The sequence below is a fragment of the Adiantum capillus-veneris genome, chromosome 4 (genome assembly GCF_014529385.1).
Source record: "Adiantum capillus-veneris isolate H3 chromosome 4, ASM1452938v2, whole genome shotgun sequence".
In the NCBI taxonomy this organism is placed as follows: domain Eukaryota; kingdom Viridiplantae; phylum Streptophyta; class Polypodiopsida; order Polypodiales; family Pteridaceae; genus Adiantum; species Adiantum capillus-veneris.
Genome location: NC_140934.1, coordinates 14,701,000 through 14,709,225, shown reverse-complemented (window position 1 = coordinate 14,709,225; position 8,226 = coordinate 14,701,000).

Sequence of the window (8,226 nt, the reverse complement as noted above, 5' to 3'; positions counted from 1 at the left end):
GATAAGCATTATCCCCTGTTTTCATCACGAAAAAGTCTATCAGGCACTCTATGCCCATCACCTTGACTTTTACATCCTGAGCCACACCCAGACATCTGGCCTTAGTATGGTTAGACATCCTCATGTGCACATTTGACTTGACTATTGCCTTGACTCTTGTTTCTCTCATGGCTGCTTTCGTCATGACACAGACCTGTGCTCCACCGTCTATGTAGGCTTGTACATGCATCCTCTTTTCTATAATCGCATCCACAAGTGGAAAAACATGTTTCAAAGACATGTTTCGTACTGCTTGCACATTCCCCTTAGCTCTCGGCAGCCTGGTGCTAACACTTGTGGACCACTGCCTCCTTAGCTTTGGATTTAAAGCTAACAGCTGACCAAAAGTAATGTTTACCTTTTGATTTTGAACATCACTCACCATATTGTACTCAGGATAGCCATGCCCTAATTGAAAATTGGCCTGTTTGATTTTGTGACGCCTCCTTCTCTTGCTAAGCTCGGGCTGCTCTCTACCTTCATACACGTTCTCTTTGCCTTTGCGAGCTCTGGTTTCCCGGTCTGTTTTTGTATCTCTCTCAACTCTTGCCCTTTTATTGACCAAAACCTCGACATCCTGCTTATCCACCCCTATAATGTTTACTCTTGGGACCTCGCCTCCATTTGGCGGAGCTTGCTGCACCGGATTCTCCACCGCTTGTTCTCTTGGACCATTGTATTGCCCTTGACCTCGACCTCTACCAAAAAGCGGGTAAATACCTCCTCTCTTTCTCTCTGTGATTGAGGACAATTGGGTGCATAGTGCCCCTCTTCTCCGCAATTGTAACATCTACCTGGCAGCGACCTTGCCCTGCCCCTTGCTCCTCTTGGCTGTCCTCTATCCATCACACTGAGCCGCAACTCCTGCATCTGCTCGGAAAAATCTTGCACCGTGCGCACCCCAATTTTGCGGCACAACAGCTACACCTCGATTTCCATGATTTTCTTCGTGTACAGCCTCTCTTGGACTTTGCGATTGAACATGGACCATTGTCTCATAGCCTGACACGCCCAACTCTATCTTCTTCTTTATCTTTCTGCTCTTTGATCGGGCCATCGCTACCGCACCATTGTAATTCTCTGGGCTCTCGAAATTGACTTTCTCTCTCACCTTGGGATGCAGACACGCCATGAACTTATCCAGCTTGAAGTAGTCTCCATTAGCCAACTGCATGGCTAACGCTAGTTCTGCCCAACACTCTTCAAAATGACCCAAAAACAGATTGAATTCTTCACTTACATCTTGCTTAAGCGCCTTCAACTTCTCATCCATCTCGACTGGGGATGCCTCCTTGAGAAAGTCGTGAAGAAATCTTGCCCATAGATCCGGCCATGCTTGCCTCGGCTTGCCTTCCAATGCTTCATACTATGCTTTAGCTTTACCATGCATCACCAAAGGAAAAGTCTGCATTTTGCTATCCTTGTTTGGCATACGCAATGATAGCATATACAGCTCGAAATCTGACATCCACTCATCAAGGCTCTCTTCACCTGTAAAAATCGGCCCATAGCTTCTAGTTGCCATGACTTCCAACAAGAAAAACCGCATCTTTTCGATTAACTGGGAGCAATCAGCATGCTTTTCCGTGGGGGCACCAGAAGATGGAGAGGGGAATGGGGGATCACTCACGGTGCAAACACAAGGGCCTCTCTATAGCTCAGGGTATCCACAACACCCCTATCCTCTCGAAAAACACCTTCACAAAACACCTTACACTAGCCGACCACCGCATGCCCAATTTCTACTGCTCACATACTTCACAAATCCACCACACAACGCACACCTACTGCCACGATTTGTCTCCACCCTTACACACACTCACAGCAGCTCAATCTCACTCTCTCACACAAAACACCGTCGGTCCGGGGGGGCACACACTTCCACAAGGCCGGCACCGAGGGGAAACATTAAAGCAGGAGAAAGAGAAGGGGGGAAGGGGAAACAACAGCAAGATGGGGAAACACTGGCTTGATTGCATTTCAAAAGGCACGTACACTGGCTTGCACTGTCATCATTATTAGCCATTTTCAAGAAAAAGTTACAAAGGGGATAGCTTGTCAGAGAACTCCACTTTGTAGGCTTCAAATGGCACCAAAAAAGCCCTTAATTTGATCCAATATTGACTTTTATAGGGGGGTCTTTAATTTTGGAATTTACACTTTAATTGGTCCATCTGGCACCTTGATTTGGCATTTTTTCGAAGGGGGAAACCACTTTACTCTATCTGCTCTCTTCCTCTTTCTTTTGCACTTGGGGGGGGGGGGGGGGGGGCATTAGCAAGGTTGCTATTGCCCCTTGGCTTCTCTTTATTTTTTATTTTTTTCTCCTTCATTTTTACCCCTTTGGGGCTACCATTTTGCATTGCTCTTTTGTCCTAACTTTGACCCTTGGCCATCTTTTGTCCGGCTCTTTTGACATATCCTTTACCAGCCTCCTCCCTCTCTATTTTCCTCTCTTCATTTGGCCAAGTCTTACCTTTGCTCTACCTTGCCTTGAAGTGGGCTCATCCTTTACACTCGACCTCCCTCTTGGTCACCTTGCACTTGGCCCTCCTGGCCGTACTCGAGCTCTCTCTCTTTCCTACTCATTTTGGTTCCGCAATGTCCAGCCTTTGTTCTTTGGTCTTGGCTGTGGAGTGGCCCACGTGCCCTTGCTTTGTACACCCGGCAGCCCTCGGCTCCCTCTCTCTCTTGCACTCCGCGGGATCTCCCCTTTCCATGCATCGAGGAGGCATTAGCGACGTCGCTAATGCCTTCCTCCCTTGCCTTCAAAAATTGGGCGCCAGCATACGCGGGATCGACCCCTTAACGGCCGACTGCCACAAACAGCACTCTGCGGGACGACAGCACTGCCTCCTCCTCTCTTCTCTCATGGGCGCGAGTGCCTGGCGCCACCACTTTCGGTCAAAATTGCCCCGCGCCGCTGCGAACGACCAGAGCAGCGTCCAATGGGCAACAACCATCGCCAAACGCTGGAGGGAGCTCCCCTTCACGCCTTACATGTCCAATGGGGGGTTTCCCTTTGGGTTAAATACCCCTATAAGTTCTTCCTTTCCAATGCATATGGGATCAACCTATTGCCATGTGGCGGTTGGGGGTACCCCCTCTTGGGGTAATCTCCATGGTCACCTTTTTTTCCCCTTAAAAAGCTTTTCTCACTCATTTACCCCCCCCCCCCCCCCCACCCCCCACTTCACAGGCTTTGCAATCTTTCGGTCCGGGGTCAGATTTCCAAGCCATAAAGCTCCGCCGGATTCCCACCGTGTCGGTCCCAAGCCGGGAAAATCTCACCACCTTTCAATCCTTCTGAGCCCGCTATTCGAGGCCACCAAAAAATGGGAAAATCATCTGCAAACCTTTCACTGCCAAATCCTCCCAACTTCATCTTGTTGTATCTCACCGACCGAGCATCCGATGGACGAACTGTCGATTCATGTTAGCTCCACATGATGTACACTATCAATGAGAACCTTGGTGAGGCTTTAAAAATACCAGATGGCGCATTCTCCAGTGTGGTCAAATGGGCTCAGACCCGGCCCCCGAAAAATCTTATGATGGCCTTAACTTGCTAACCAGAGCTCTGATTCGCAATCCGAGAAGACTAGCATGCTCTGTAACTTGAGCACTACACATCCATCCACTGGACACCTGCCTGGGCCACCTGTCCCCAGCTGCCCTGTCCTTCGGGGATTTGCTACACACTCTACCTTTAAACTTCAGTATCTTGCACACCAGGGCTCCATTTGACGAGCCATCTGGATCGGCTTCTAGAGCACACTGAACACTACATTTTAGGACACTGACTTGGCATTTCGGACACCTTCATCTGCCATCCCATATGGACCATCCCTCCGGCATACTTTTTCGCTATCCTTTGGCTGCCTAGGGCTTTGGTACTTGTCCTAGCACTGCACCTGTCTGCCGCCTTTGTTTGGCATAGACCATCTCCTAGCTTCGACCAACTTTGGTTGCACTAGCGTGTGAAAAATCCTTCATGAAGCTTAAGCAAGCTCTCACTTCAACTTCAATATTAAAAGCACCAGATTGGAATAAGATATTCCACATACATGTAGATGCTTCCAATATTGCCATAGGGTGTATACTAGCTCAACTAGGAGACGAGAAAATTGATTTTCTTATTTCTTATGCTAGCCAATAGTTGAACATGGCAGGAAAGAATTACACCACCACCAAAAGGGAAGGATTAGGAATGATCTATGCCATAAAAAAGTATAGACATTACCTATTAGCAAACAAATTTGTGTTCTTTGTGGACCACCAAGCCTTATTGTACTTGGTCAACAAGCCATGTCACACGGGAAGAATAGTGAGATGGTTCATCATTGTTCTGGAATTTGATTTCACTATGGTTGTAAAAAAAGGCACTATACATCAAAGAGCAGGTCATTTGTCAAGGATTGTTTCAGGAGAATCATCTAAAGGAGTAGACGATGATCTACCAGATGCCTATCTGTTCTTAATGGAAATGATACCTCGATGGTCGAAAAATATGGTATCATTGATGACCATAGCTCAAGTAGATTCGCAAATACCACTTCCTATTACAATCGGATGAATTGAGAAATCAGTTATGTATCAATTACTAGCTGGTAGGCTATACAAAAGAAACCAAGATGGAATATTGCTCTTATGCATTAATCTTGAAGAGAAAAACCAATATCAAAGTCAAGCACATATTACCATGGTAGGACTTCACTTTGCAGAATATCAAACTATGCAAAGGATCTTGAGACTTGGAGTAGTTTGGCCAACTATGAAGGGTGATGTTCGCTCTTTTGTAAAGGATTGTCCTCAATGTCAAAAACAAACACCCATACCTTATGTAATATTGTTCCAAATGTCACATGTTCCTAAGTGGAGTAACTATCTAGTCACTTACTTATCGAGCCGAACATTTCCTGAGGATATGAGTAAACGCCGTCAAAGAGAAATTGAAACTGAAGCAAGAGACTATGCTTTTATTGGAAACCAATTGTATCGAAGAGGTAAGGATCAACATTTGCGTCTTTGTGCAAATGAAGACAAATATATTCCGATTATAGAACAAGCACATGCTCGATTAGCTGGAGGCCACTTTTCTAGTGAAATGACCAACAAAATTATCAATCCGGAAGGATGAGCTACCCGGCTAGGGCATGGAAACACTCACACGGTTAGTGAGCTAATCTGGCAACACAAAGGTTAACTCTATGAGGTGAGTTTCTCGGTCTATGGAAGAGCTAAGCCGCAATGAAGGCAATCTCCATATCCACTTCTCTTCACCTCTAATCAATCCAATCACACACACTACGATTGCAAGACGCACACAACACTAATCCTATCATGCCACACACTAATCGCAAGCACACACACATAGATCTATCGAGCACCACACTCCAATCAAACCTACATGCACACACAAGCAAAAGAGGGCAATCACACAAGATTAGACAGGGATTAACCACTAATTAGTTAAGATCTAGCTAATATAAGCATCATAGGCAATCATAAGAAGCATGAGAGAGACATAGTGAAAGAGAATGAATCATTGATTAATGTTAATCAAGTCTCATAAGCAACGAGAATCTCAAGGACTTCATAGACACACACCTCAAGATCTCTCACCAAAGAGAGCTCTCAACAAATGAGCTTGAGAACCCTAATTTCTTTTACACACTTCCTTATATACCTAGGGTAAAAATATGCAATGTCTGGGCACCCGAGGCCTTTAGGGCTCCACCACTTACTGAATTTTCTACCTAGGCACATTAACTGAAATAATCTTTACATCTTGGAACTCCCATTGAGCCCATAACACATTAAAATATTACAATGGCTTGAAATAAATCGGGAATTTACAATACATGACCATTTTGGAAAAATGTGGAAAATTTGTAACTCCAATCTTTACTGCTTCTTCGTATTCATCCTCGATGTGCATTCATACATCTTCAATCTTTAGCAACTTCTGTTGACTGACGTTGACTCGGTTAACATTCCCCCCTTTCGATTTTAGTGCCCATCCTCAAGCAATGTTGAAAAGTGTTTGTGGAGGTTGTGGAAGGTTTTTGATTGGTTGTTGATGCCTGATTGTCCTCAGTTGTCGTTGAATTTTTTGATGAAGTTCAATTTGTTGCAGCATCTTCATTGGTCCGAATATGTCTGATGTGAGAAATGATGTGGCATTTGTCCATTGTAATAGCATAATGATGAGGCTGATGTTTATTTATGAAAAGTATATACAAGGGAAGTAGAATGATGAGGTTCTAAATTAGGGTCTAATACCTGGATGACCAAATGGAAAAAACCCAGTAGGAAAAAAGTGCCTTTGGGATACGTGCATTATTGAAGTACTTACTAGCATGGGAAATATTAATAAAGTACTCAAGGAATTATTTGCTGATAGATATGGAATTTAAAAAGGCAGCAAATATGAGAGGGTAGCATGATGGAACATTGGTTTGCCTGTTGTAGTCCACTCAAGGTGCATAGGTGGAAGCAAAAAAGAGTGTCTAATGCATATGTCCAATGATGGGACATCCTATTTATGCATACACAAAAATGCATGGAAAATAATATGTTGTGTAAGAAAGATTTTGAGGGGTTATTCAGAAAGATGGTGTAGCTATAACAGCATATGAGATGGCTTTGCAAGCTGGCACTCCTTCAAGAATGGTTTTTGTTGTCGAGGATGTGTGCTCTTATCTTATTGTGCACTATGCGTGAGTGTTGGACTCTACGACACTCCACCAATTGTAAGTTAGTAGACTTTGACTCTTATGCTCATCTCATCCAGCATGAGCGACATGACATAGATATGCTCAACTCTTCCAACTTGAGCGTAAGCCTAATAACTATGACTCTTAGCACAGAGTTTAATATGACATGAAGCTTTGAGACTAATGCTTTGCTCATTTTATGGCTCAGCAAGCCCGACTCTGACTATGCCAAAGAGTGTTTTTTGCACCTTGGTGACTTGACTTTTTACATTCTTGTGCTTACTACAAACATGTCTTCAGGTAAGAGTAAGCTTGAATCCTCAAAAAGAGGATTAGTAAAGGACCAAGTTGGCATTAAAGGTTTCTTTTGCCATACATGTTTTATCATCTTTGAATTTGCATTCACGTTGGTTGGGTTGTCCTTCTTTGACTGTGAAGGCTTCATTATCTGTTTGATTCTCCAATTAGGCATGTTGATAGGAGTCTTTGATGTTGTTGTAGGCCTCTGCTAGCTGTCGGCATTTGGCTTTTGACTAGGAACATTGGAAAACTTAGGAATCCAAATCTCTTGTTGACCTTTGTATCTCCATTGTTGACTTTGGTTTGCTCTAGGTCTTGTTGATTTCTTGAGATCTTCATGTAGGTCTGGTGTAGTTGCAGTTGGCTTGTGGTTGACTGGTAGCCAAATATTTGTATACGCTGTGTAGAATCCTTGTCCAAGAGGAACATTCTTTGAGATCCATCTTTGTTCTGTATCCTCTTGTGAGTTGTGGTAGACTTTAGCAGCTTTCAATGATGTTCTGTTGTATACCTACTTCTTAGGTATCCTAGGATATTGTCGAGGTTGATACCTTGTGGGTCTTCTTTTTTGGGAGGGACTTGACATTACTTCATATGCTCTAACCTGTGGTTTTGGTACCCATATCTGTCTGTTACCTCCATAGTACTCTTGTTCTTTTAAGCTCTATAGTGATACTATCCATCCCATGTGTTTGTCTTTCTGTGTTGATTTCTCGTCTTTAACCCAAACCGGATCATTGACTTTAACTAAAATCCTCGGAACAAACACTTGCTTGACTTTCCTTTGCTTTCTTGAGTCCTTTGGTTGATATAACTTTGCTTTTCTAGGTGTCCCCTTTGATATTTTAGTTGGGTTGGCAATTGACTTTAAGTTTTGAAAGCCTGACTTGCTAGAAGTATATGATCCATGAGGGTTCTTTGATGTAGAGGCATATGCTATCACATTTTCTTTGCTAATCGGTGGAGGGTCCACTTTGGCCTTACCTTTGTCTGCAAGATTTGTCTTTGATTCTTATGACTTTTGCAACTCTAAATCTAGCATTAATGGTACCTGTATTTGCTGCTTGATATCTCTTGGAAAAGAGAGTATTAGCATTTTATCTTCTTTGTAGGCCTTGTGTTGGTCTAACCACTGATGTCCAAGGATGACATCTGCATGCATGTCTTT